Raw genomic sequence first — 13111 nt, forward strand, 5'->3', positions numbered from 1 at the left:
TTGAAATAAACATCCAGAAACATTCACACATGCACAAGGACATGACATCACCAGTTATGCTGTTTCCTCGCTCCCTAAACCATGTTCTTAAACAAAATGTGGGCACAAACATTTTTCACAGGCCTGAATGAGTCAGTGTTCTTGCAGAAGATATGACAAGAAGCACAGAGACACACCATCTGCAGACGTCTCACACAGCAGAGTTTGTTTTATTAAAGATGAAAGATGAAATATTTAGTCTCCCTGTTCTTGTGATTTAGCCAGAGCATGGTTGACTCACTTAGAGAGCTTCGCTTAAGACATGCCATGCTTTTCTGGATAATTTGGAGAGCAAAGAAATTGAACAGTCTTGCAGTCAGCCCCCTTATAGGATGCTCAAAGTATACATGGCAGACTGGCTGGATGCTTTCAGAAAGAGAAAGTGAGAGAAGTTTGTTAATGGTTCACTTAAGGCTATATCACGCATTAATATACTCCTACAACACTAGAAGGAATTATATTTAGACTATGAGTCTTTGATCATAAAAGCTCTTACTGCAGCATGAGGTTCAGTACTACCTTCTCTGAATGGATCATTTTGCCATTCATGTTTATTTTCTGCAAGGTAGTGCGCTTACTATCCAATAAATCAAGCATGCATGAATGAATTAAATCCATTAGGAACCCCCACATCCATTAACCAGAGAAGGATGAAAGTGAGGATGACAGGTACGGTGGTAACACTGTTATGGAGGCAAATCACGTCTGGGGTGTGACATCACTGCAATCTCTCTCTCTCTCTCTCTCTCTCTCTCTCTCTCTCTCTCTCTCTCTCTCTCTCTCTCTCTCTCTCTCTCTCTCTCTTGTTTTCTATCTCCATGGCTTGGCCTCTATTTGGTATTCTGCTGTTGCATCTACTCCCAGAGACATTCCTCTATTCCCAGCCTGGTTTAAAACAGACACTGGAGGAGAAGAACTAAAAATCTGAGCTAAGGCATGTATTAGGGAAGATTTAGGGGTGGAATAAAGGTCACAGCAAGAAAGCAAAATTCATTTAAAAAATGTAAGTGATGATGATGATGATAAAGATGGTAGATGAATTCGGATAGAAAGCAAAGCAGAGAGAATAAAGTAAAGAAACAAAGGGAGGGGTTGACAGAGAGGAAATAGTGCCCCACGGCCTCTTATTTTCACTCACTAAAGCAGCACATAATGGGCGCTGCCTCTCTGTGTCTGAATGCACGGATAGTTGGCTAGCTGGTGTAAAGGAAGCCTTTTTACATCTCTGTACTGTCTGCTATATTCCTCTCTCTATATGGCACACATATCCTCTGCACTGAGAGGCATGATACACGCTGTCATTCTGTCCTATTTCATCATTCATGCATTCCATCCTGTTTGCCCTCTTCCCTTCTAAACTAATCTGTCTTCACAAGCACATTAACTGTCCTTAGCACAGTAAACCGAAAGTTTCCCTTAAATCTCAACAAATATTCAATTAGATTTCATTGACCTTGGTGTAAAAAAAATGCTGATCTTAGTTCAGTTCACGGCATAAAAATGCATAGCATATTTTTAATGATAGCACTACCAGGCCAAGAAAATGTGCAAGCACTCACAAAACAAAGACGCTCTGTTAAACAAGCTATTTATTAAGCAATGAGTGGACGCTCTGCCTCAATGCCAATACTCAGAAATGTACACTATTACATGAATTCATCTGGGACTGGGAAGCAACACTGCTGTACTGTCTCCAGTAAATGATCCCTCATGACTCACTCGAAACTAATTTTTATCCTGCCTGAATGATGCATTTTATCTGCAGCTTGTATTGTTCGCCTGTCTGCTACTGTCAAAGACTATTGATTTGAAATGTGGAACACCGGTTCTTTCAGGAATTAGCATGTACTTTGGGAATTTACGTGAAGTAGTCATTTTTAAAGAATATTTGAGATATGTGTTACCAGCTCGTATAAGAACAAGCTACAAGTGGGTCAAGTTAGATTTAAGGTGAAGTGAGTAACAATCCAACATCTGCTTTGTCCTCAGCTTTTTGAAGCTTTTAGCCCCGTTTTCATCCAGCAGTCTTGTTTGGTTCAGTACAGTTTGGTACAGTATACCCTGTTCCATGCTGTCCACAGCCAGCTGAACCCTTGTTTGGTAAGCCGAATAGCAATAGCTGTATCAGCTACGTTATAGTGTGACATCACAGTGCTCAGTGTGACATGAGCAGTAAACCATGTTGCCCATAAAGACAGAAGACAATTAAATAGCAACATGCTTGATAAACTAGCATTTAGCAGCTATCAGAAGTAGTTGGCGGAGACCAAAAACAGACCCAAAAGCATCAGGTATACTTATAATTGGAAGCCTACACTCTTAATGAATGCTAATGTTGCTGCATTCTCTTGATGTTTGCCACATTAACTTTATATTGCATTAAAATGTAATCAATATTTACATATATTTTGTTAGCAGCTGGTTTAAAATGCCCCATTTTAGACAAATATATCAATTGCATCAGAAATTTAGCACACAAAGTGAAAGTCATTTAATTCTAATCCTTACTTTCTGAAAACTGAAAGAAATTCTTTGCAGAGAAATTATAATTCCAGTCATGATTTGTGAAGTAAGGTTTGGGATTAAGAGTTTAGCTTGGAGCTGAATTAGTGTCATAATGTGATGAATAGTTTGATCACTCAAGCATAGCTAACAAAGTTATAGAATATAATAAAAGTGTGATTCTTACAAATTAACCTTTATTCATGCCTGTCAGGTTTGGGTATTATTGGACATTCCTCAAAGGCAATCAAGTCAGCAGAACCTTTATATACGGTGGCTACCTATTGTTCTCTAAATCTTAAGAATGTGCCTGCTGACTCTTCAATATGCCCTGTTCTTTTATTTTTTCAGTTCTTTTTAAAGGATCTTGAGGATAATAATGCCACCTCGACCAATAATAACTGACTGCAAACAGAACTCGTGTCTAACATGGGTAAATACAGTCAAGATGTGAGTCACTGCATCCCATACCTGTTCTTTAGAAAATAGTCGATGCTAAATGTGGCTTGAATTTGACCTCCCTTTTCCATGAGGTGCTAAAATAATGAAACATATTGATTAATATGAGTCATGTTTGATCTAAGTACCCTGTGCAGCAAAGGCGATGTGCTTTTTCATGATTGCTATCAGCTGAATGGTCAAGCTATATATGTGATGATCAGGAATCAGAGCATGGCAACATCTACGTAACAAAGTCTACGTCAGTCGGGTCAGATGTATTATGTACAGTCATGCTGCAGACACACTAGCATCTTGCTGACCAACTTACAGCTGCCATGGCAACTGGATCATATTCTTCCTTTCCCTTTTGTCTTCTTGTAGGAACAATTGTGGGTGTGGAGAAAATAAGGCAGCAGATTTACAGATCTTTTTATTTTTTTTTAACGTTAAAATCTTCCTTTGTGAAGCTTGCATGTTTTCAAACGTGTAATTTGTTAGTTATCATGAGTCATCATGAGACTTAAGAACTCCACACTGTAAAAAGCTGATGTTTTTATTTATAATACCTGTCAACGTTTACGTTAACCTCAGTCTATTATAAACTGTAACAGATTAACGGCTATTGAAGACAACAACTTTGTTAATGGATTAACAGTAAGCAAAGTTTAATGTTTGATTAACTGTGCAAACCTCTGCACATACATTATGTTTATTTGGATCTATACACACTGTTCCACTTTCCCCCTCTCTCTCTCTCTCTCTCTCTCTCTCTCTCTCTCTTTCTCTCTCTCCAACACAATCACTTTAAATGTCAGACCACTGTTGCGTCAGCACTTGACGACTTCTCTGAGGTGTGGGTGTTCACCCTTGTCAAGTGGATCGTTTTATTCACAGTAGGCAGTTTTCTGTGACTCATAGTCATCTTCAGTTTTGTCCATTCTATTACATAACTTCTAAATACACTTCCAAGATAGTCTTCCTATTGTTGAGTGTGCTACATCATAAAAAAAAACAAGTGCTTATTCTTAAAGGTAAAAACATGGCTCAGATGTTCAAGGCATTATTATTATTATTATTATTATTATTATTATTATCATTGTTATTATTGTTATTATTATATGTAATCTGTGGTTGAAACAAGCTCATGTATGTCTGGGATTATCCATTTCTATACCCTGAGGCAACTTCAATCTTTGCAAAGGCTTGCCTTGTGATTCACTGGCAGCAGCCTGTCCAGGCTCCACACAGCCCAATGCATGCTGGGATATGTGTCAGCAACCAGTGACGCAGCAGGATAAGAAAGTGCCAGTAATTTTTCTTGGTGTAGTTTGTTTTCATGACTTACTTGTTTGACTTCAGTCCCCCAATCATCACATTTTTAGAGCTGTCTGAGACTGAAGCAGTGAAGAGTTCACACCAGCCCGTCATAGATCATCAGCCCTGCATGAAGCCAGACTCATGATTCACTCAGTGAGTGTTAAACACAAACACACACAGATGACACAAACCCATGCAACGCACACCCACACTCCGAACACCTTCAGTAATAAAACAGTGTGGGGTGAGGTGAGCTGCAGGGGGCAAGTCTCAGTGACAACAACAACACTTTGAGTATAAGAATGATTTCATTTCATTACGTTAAAAAGTTGTTACCTCCCAAAAAAAGATGTAGTCTGATATAACATAACAAAATACTATTGATCAACAGTTTGATCAAAGTTGGCAGGATGGAATGCTTGTGTGATTGTTGGCATCAGAAAAAAATAATGAATGAATGAATTTATAACTTTCACTCTGTGTGCTAAATAATAATTTTCTGATAAATCTGACTTCAGGAGTAGCTGAACCATTTAAGCTTAGCTGTTTCAAAGCAATACCTGCTTTAATACACTGATCTGGTCATTGATGAGAAGCATGTACAGGTTGTGGGGGAGTGGGAGTTAACATGCGATTATCTGCTGTTCTTCACCGACACAACATCTCTCTCACTGAAGCTTTTAATGCACTCAAATGTGTTCGACTCCATGGTGCACTCGCCTCTTGGATGCTCAGACTGATCTAATTACTCTTTGAAAGTGGAACATGTCTTGCATTATTTATATTTGGTTATACAACTTGTGTTTTGATTTAACCCACACATTAATTAAAATAGCGTTCAATTCAGACTTAAGCTGTGATCAAAGTGTTACAGAAATGTCCCTTTGTCCTACATAGAATGTGCTACTTAGAAAGACGTGTCAAATTGACGACATAATGACAGAAAAAGGTGATGTGTAAGAGGGAGTTTCTTATTCAGACGAGAGGCCTTTTACAAGCTCCCGTTTTTAACTTTGCACCTGGGACAACACCACACTCAGCAAGGGGCAGGATCATCAGGATGACAGAGTTAGGACCTAGTTTCTGTAAAATATACAAGTGAGAAACAGAATAAGAGACAACAAGATGGTGGCAGGTCAGGAGAGAAGGTGGGTGGGCTCTGCAGAAAACATGAAGGACACTTCAAAACAAAATTATTTTCCATACACACTAATACGCAAAGGCCAATGAGATGCATCCATACCCTTGAGCTGAATGGAAGAAAAGTAGCACTAAGAGTGTTTTGGTGATAGACCAATAAAAACAGACCAAAGAACTTATACCAGCAAATGTTTTATTTTGACTATTGGCTATTAGTGTGACCACACACAGAAATCCACAGGACTGCACGTGTTAAGAACAAATGAGAGAGAAATCAGCACTCAGGGGATATGAATATGGATTAACACTGGGTGACTCACCAAGAGGCACACTCACTGTGATTACGGGTTGTTGTATTACCATGGTAACACATCCTGTAATGTTCTTATGCCTCATAGTTGTGTGTGTGAGTGTTATGTGTGTAAGTGGGTGGAAGGTGGCACAATGTCACACTTGCCCCCAATTGTAAACAGTTAAACTTCCCAGATATTTACACTTAGGGGGCTACAAGGTGACAGCTTTATTGGAAAGAATGGAGGTGCTATGATATGACAAGGCATTTCAAGTGAGGAGATGATACTGACTGAAGTGTTTGGAATTGATACATATGTCTTACAAATATATGTACTGCAGACCTGACAGTTGCCAGCTATCTATTCTAAAAAAAATCCTACCCCCCTTTTTCAAACATGCCTACTAAGCTCTGATACGTCAATTGTTTCTCAACAGCCTGAAGTAGGAAAGGCATGTGACCAATCACTGATTTGGGAGACGATTCAGAGGTGTGATTCATAGATTCAGAAGCAGAAATGACTTTCATTTAAAGGCATCATTTACCAAAACCTCATATGTTTTTTGGTTTTTTTTTTTACAGACTCTATATAATCTCAAATCACATATCTCTTTTTGTAACTGTTCTGTTCACAAATGAAAAATGATATTACATAAAACAGTATAAACAACTGAGCTCACAGTAAATACACATGTGATCATGACTATGGTCCTGAAATGTAGCTTTTTTTATGAGTGCATGTACAACAATGTGTCTGATATAGTGCAAATCTAATAAATTTTACTTGCATGTGTAAAACTTTTGCAATATGGTGTTGAAGAAACGTACGTAGCTGCTGGAAATGTAGACATCCTTTGTGTGCACTTGTGTGTGCGTTATCATAGTGTGTGTGTAAAAGACGTGTGATTTACACACGTGTGACATGTGATTAAGATATACGCTGAGCTGACTGCATGTAGCAATAAATTCCACATTGCCCCTTTTATCTGCCGTGTCAGTGTGAAAGATGAATTAATGACAACCTCTACTGAAGCAAGACACACATGGGGAACAGCTATTCGTGAATTATTAAGAAAGATACAAATACTTGTGAAAAAATAAATCATTCCAAAGAGGTAAAAATACAGTGTTTTATCCTGGACTGACACAGATTAAGTTGTTTTTTCTGCAGAGTGGGAGTGCGGACGGCTTCCTTGAAGAAGTGCAGGAAAACATTGTAGAGACTAACACAGACTGATACAAACTCCCTGAATAGAGCTCATAGTTAGAGTTAATTCATCTCACTATAAAAGAAAGGTTATTGAGTTTAGAATCCAACAGAAAACCCTCTCAACATGGAGTCATTGCTCAATTGAGCATTTATAAGTGACAACAAATACCTTAACTAATTTTGATAATATTTTGGATTACTCTGATGGTTGAATCAATGTGTAAAATATTGTACATGCTAATAAAAACAAAACTATCAAAACTATCACAATGTAGTATAAATGTGTGTCTTCTAGTGTTACTTCCGGGTAGTGTATTTGAGCTAACTCCGCCCACTTAAAATCCAATAGCAGAAAATGTTTTAAAACCTCAATGACAACGTTTTAGAAATGGCAGGAAAGGCATCTCAAATACTTTAAGAGAGTTGTTATTATATACATAGGATCATAAATAAAACCGTTAGAAGCATATTATGGATTTGGGTTTCCAGAGCCTTCTAAGACTAACATTTAAGGACTCTGTCTACCAGTGATTGTAAAATATAGTTTGATCGTAGGTTCCATTATTCTAAGAACATTCAAATAAAGTTATTTTGATCCACAGACGTAACCAAAATAAACCAGAAGTCATACAATTCAGAAGATATTTGTATTGGGGTTTTTCAAGAATATTTGGATTGGATGGCCTTTAGACTTTCCTTCAAACTTTTGTGGTTTTGCTTTGTAGCAAGATCAGTCTATTTCACCCACAGACTGCCTTTTTCACTTCCTACTTCTTAGTCTCTGGAATCTTTGTTCCCAATGAAAGGTTTTATGAATTTAATTTTTTAATAAAATTTAAAATAAAGTTTAAAACTCAGTATATGAAAAATGAAAGTACTAAAAAACCTACCAGTTTTATTTGACCAATGCTTCTCCCTTTTCACAAGATGTAATGACTCTGTAGACAGAACGATAAAGTTTAATGAGCAAACCAACACACTGACAGACATTTGTCATAAATACCTGACTTATCTTTCAGCCATCATAAAATACAACTGCACTGATCTCAGGTGTTTACAGTCTGTTTTTGGTCTGACACTTAGATAAGTGATGTGTTTTGATCACCTTTAGTCATGTTTTATGTTATTTCCTACCATGATTTTGCGGGAAATTTTCCCTGGGTCTAACTGTTTTGAATAAACGGGAAAATGTACGAAGGTAAACCCTGAACAAATTACAGGAAAAACAAGTAAACCCAACAAAGTCAAGCAGAGAAACCTTTAGGTCTTTCAAGATAAAGTAATAAACTTCTAAGTAATAAATTTCAGTTTCTGTCACACACCTCCTGAAACACGCACACACATTACAGATGGGAGATTTTCTAGGTTCCCCTTATTGACAGATTGATTATGAATACACAAAGTGGGTTGTTCCACTGAATTTGCCACCTGTGGGACAGCACCCAAGTTTAAAGAACACATGAAAGAGCATTGTGAAAATCAGAGGAGGATAGTTGGGGAGATCCAGAGTGGGGGAGTTAGAGGTTTGTTGACTCAAAGAACTATTGTTGTCACTCCTCCACACTCATTGTTTTGTGTGACTACTGTTTTGCATTTCATTTAATGTTACTCATTGTAGAATTTCCCTTTTGCCAAAGCACTGCTGGAAGAAGTTAACAAGGCTACAGAAAATGAAAGTAAAACGGCCTGAGAAGCAGCACAACATTTCAGTGAGCTAACGTCCTAAAAAGTCACAAGTTTTTCTTTTTCTTTCAAAAACATTTATCAAATGGTTCTTGATTCATTCATCTTCTTGCTAGCAACAACGTCTGCCACGCAGCACGGTCTGGTGTGGCTAAACTTGTCGAACTTCAATGTTATTTATCATTTTGCTTTCTTTTGCAGAAAGTACCGCCTAAACATAAGATGGATTCTTAAGTGAATATCACTGCAATGAAGACTGAAACTTTCATGTCTTACCTTGTAAATAAACCATGGCACTGTTCAGCTGGTTAGCTTTGTTTAAAGTCTGAGTCAACTGTAAATGAAACACATCCAGTGTTATAGCTGGCCAAGTTATTTTAGTCATAACTATTAAATTCTCTTTGGTCGATCAGTGGTCTGTTGGTTTGAACCTAACTTTTAAGTCTCAGCTCAGTTTACTGGGAGCTTTGGCAGAAGTGATACAAAAAATACCAGGTAGCTACTATTCACAACATCTCTTTTAACGAAAGAAGAACCCTTCCAAGCAAGTCCATTCAAGCCATTCCATGTAGTAGAAACAAGTAATTGGTAAAACTGTATTTCAGAAGCAATGAAATGCACAATCACTGTTTTTTTGTTGATACAAACTTTTTAAAGCTAGCCTATGGTGGCTAGTTGCTGTTAACTAACGATAGATATTTGATAGAGTTTGCTAAAGCTTCCTGCAACAGTTGAAAACAAATACTTGTTTAAGGCGACATGAGATTTGTGACCTTGAAGACATTAATAATTATGTGTACAAGTTCAAATATCTTGATAATTTACTTACCTGCCTATGAGATAAATAGCATATAACATATGCTCCCTAGTGGTTTAACACTATCACCTACAGTGTCCTGTTTCTCTAACCAGCTCTGGAATTGGATAAGATTCAAAATAGGCGGAGGACAGAAAAATCATTCATCATGATTTCAGCTTCAGGGGCTGACAGGGTCCAAGACCTCTCCTGTTAAACACAAAGTCAGAAAGCTATTCTAGCTGTCGGCACAGGACAGCTTGAAATATAGCACAATAATCCCATTATCATGGCTCATGGAGTTTGCTTCCAGTCAGTCAATCAGTCAGTCAGGTTTTGGGTTTTCCCCTCATACCTCCTGGATTAGTTTTAATTCTTATCTCTTAGTGTGTAGTGTTGTCAGCTTGCATGGGGTTTTATAAAATGTAAAGTAATGTAAAATTTTGGCTTTGTATAATTCACAGGTTTTGAAATATGAGCTGTTAGAATGCTACGTCACAGCTTTATTAAGATATATAAATCACCTTACTTTTGAGTGGAAAAGAAAGCTGCTGTGTAACTATGTAAATTCACTTAAAAATGGGGATTTCAAGGACTGTCCCTTCTATCTTTCCTTTTAACTACCTATGCGTGAAGGGGAATCACATCACAGGTACTTCCCATGTTGTAAATCAAACATTTTTCCCTTCAAGTTTCCAAAAACTAAAGCCAAAAAGGAGAAATAAATCTTCACTTCACTTCGTCACATATGCTTTTCATGACTATCATAGTCAAAATTGGCTCTGTTTATGTGTGTCTTCCTTTGTGTGAGTATATGTGTCAAATGATTCTCAGCCTGGGAATTCCCCTCTTATCAGTCAGTCTGGTCTGGAATCTGTCTGTAGAGTTAATGTTTGTTTGGGTTTGTGGAGAGCAGAGGAGAGACAGAGAAAGAGAAGAGGAAAGATGATGAGAAACAAAAGAGGGACAGAGAGTGAAAACATCATGTGCATTTCTTTATATATCATCTTCAATCTTCTCTGAGCTGAGATCCCTCTTTTTCAGAAAAAACTTTCAGATAATATTAATTAGCAATCATTTGAGAAGTTTTCTTCTCTACCGTTTTTCTACCAAGCTTTAACTTTGTATAAGAAGCTATAAAAGCCTCTTGTTGGGGGTTTCAAACAACCCCCACATAGGACAAAGTATTCCACTGAGTTGTGTGAGACCCATGGTTGCCTTGTTGTACAACAAGCTCTTTTTCTACAACAGACGGGCTGGAGCTCAAGCATACTTGTAGTAGGAGGCCTTTCAGTATCTTGATTGTTCGTTGCAGTCAGAGGTTGAATGGGGAAATGGAAAAAAGGGCTTTTCTTGAGGCTTATAAAAACACTTTTCTCTTCTGAAAAAGGGAAACATTTATCTGAAAGAGTCTGGGCAGAAATCTGACTTTGTGATCTTGTAAGTGGCTGGACCAAACGCGTCATTATACCCAAACTGAGATTACTTTTCAGATTTTCTTTTAGGTAATTCCAGGCACGAAATACCCATGTGATTTCATGTGTCACACTATTACCACGTTTGCTAAATATTTTATGTTCCAGAGTCACATTTTTGAACTGATCCACTTTTCTTTCTCATGTGATTGCACCGCATGACGATCACATTTAGATATTTCACCCAGGAACCCCACAGGGACTTTCCACAGCAAGCTATTGTGTGAAAGTTCAATATAAAATAGAAAGTTGCTTGATATGAGAGATGAGGCTATAGGGTTTGGGTAAAGTCAGGTGAGGGGCTATGGTTAGGGGTTACCTAACACACATCAATCTATCTCAATGACAACTAGTCAAAGTATATCCGCTGATGAAGGCAGCTTTGACAAACAACTTTTTTTCCATTTCTTAGTCAAACCTTATTTATCTGTAAATGATTCACACACCGGAGGGAATCATTGACATGAGCTTTGCATGTATTTAAAATATTTCTTATTCTTCTTAGTAGCCTTAAGGTCTCCTTCCGTATCTTATTCTGATTTGGTCAAATATGTCATCCTTTTTAATCTTTGACTTGATTATGGTTTCAGGATGACCTACTGTACATTTACCTGTTCCAGCCCTTTGTTATGATGATGGAGATTAGGTTAATGCTGTTAGAATCACTGTCAAGCGTGTCCTTTGATGACTGTGCCCCTCTGTTTTCTTCATTGTTTTTGGCGTCATGTGAGTGGTTGAGCTGCTGATGAATGACTGTGATCAGCTGGAGGAGCTGATGATCTCTCCTCTACAAATGATCTCATTCAGTTGCAGATAACTAGCGGGTCCCATCATACTTCCTGTCACATGACTGTTGTTGACCACAGTGTGGTGTAAACACTCACTTGGGTGTCTTGTGTGCTGAACTGCAGTTTCAGGAAATTAATATGTTGGTCAAGGCTCGTTGCACTTAAAAAATGTATTCTATTTTGTATTAATTTATATTGATTATTCAGATGTAATCAATGATCAGTTTCATAGTGGAAGAAATAGGAAATCCCATCTGAGAAGTAAATCAGGCTCAGTGCAGTCCTCTGCAGAGCAGTCTACTGACCATGTGTTTCTAGACTCTGTCTTTCTGTCCTGTTAACACAGCTTCCTCCTAGCAAACACAAGTTAGAGGTGTCACCATATTTTTTAAAGGTGTGGACACGGTAGTGTTTAGAAGAGATGGTAAAATGCTGTCCGAAAGGAAGCTGGCCAAGAGAAAACAAACATTTCAAGCCTAGCCTTCACTGTGTATACAGAATGGCCCTTCCTTGACATGACTTCAAAGCACGGTTAGTAATTTGCTCCAGATTTTTAAGTTTTTGGTTAAAATTTTCTTTAGGTCTGGACAGAAATGAATAATTCATGTTCTCTTGAACAGAAATGAAGAAAATCTGTCATGGCAGTTGTAAACTTGTAAAAACTAAATGACTAATGTCTGCACTCCATACAAGTTTTATATACCAAGCATGCCTCCCTGTCTCCCTGCTCATCTCTACCCCATGCATGCAGGAGCCCACACACAAAGCATGAGTTGAGGTTGGCTTCTGGACCAATGGCGTTAGGGCCTTTAAGTGAGGGGTGCGGCTTTTGTGGGAGCACAGAGGGGAGGGGGTGGAGGAAGAAGGAGCACGTAGGGAATGCTACTTTCAAAATCAGGCTAGTTTTCAAAAATTACCAACCCTGCCTTTAAGTACAATTGAAATAGTAATAAGAAAGCATTTTGCACCAAGTGTTAAAAAAATTCCCACGTTTTTTTTTTATCCCAGCAGTCATTTTCATAGAAAACAAAAATGTAGCATTTACATCTCATAAGTTCACTTTCCATGAAGTGCAGCGACCGAGTATGACAAAAACGAGTCACCAGAAAGTCAGATGCACCACAGAGTCAGCTCAGCTAAGGAACAATTATGAGTTTGGTTACTGTTGAATACATTTCAACTTTCTGTGGGTAAAAATTATGTAGCCACCAATTTGGGTGCTCAGAGTATCAGCTGAGTGCCATGTGCCATGTGAGCTTGTCAACAAAGATCAACTGAAATAGTTCAACTGTTACTGATTAAATCTTTGATGCTCGTAACAGATGGAAAAAGTCAATTTGCACCATGGAACTGTTTTGTATTTAGTTTGTTGTTGCGTGGGCACTGTATCAAGCTTCCTGTGCACCTGACAAACAGGAAGATGTGTAT

Source organism: Symphodus melops (assembly GCF_947650265.1).
Source record: "Symphodus melops genome assembly, chromosome: 7".
NCBI lineage: Eukaryota > Metazoa > Chordata > Actinopteri > Labriformes > Labridae > Symphodus > Symphodus melops.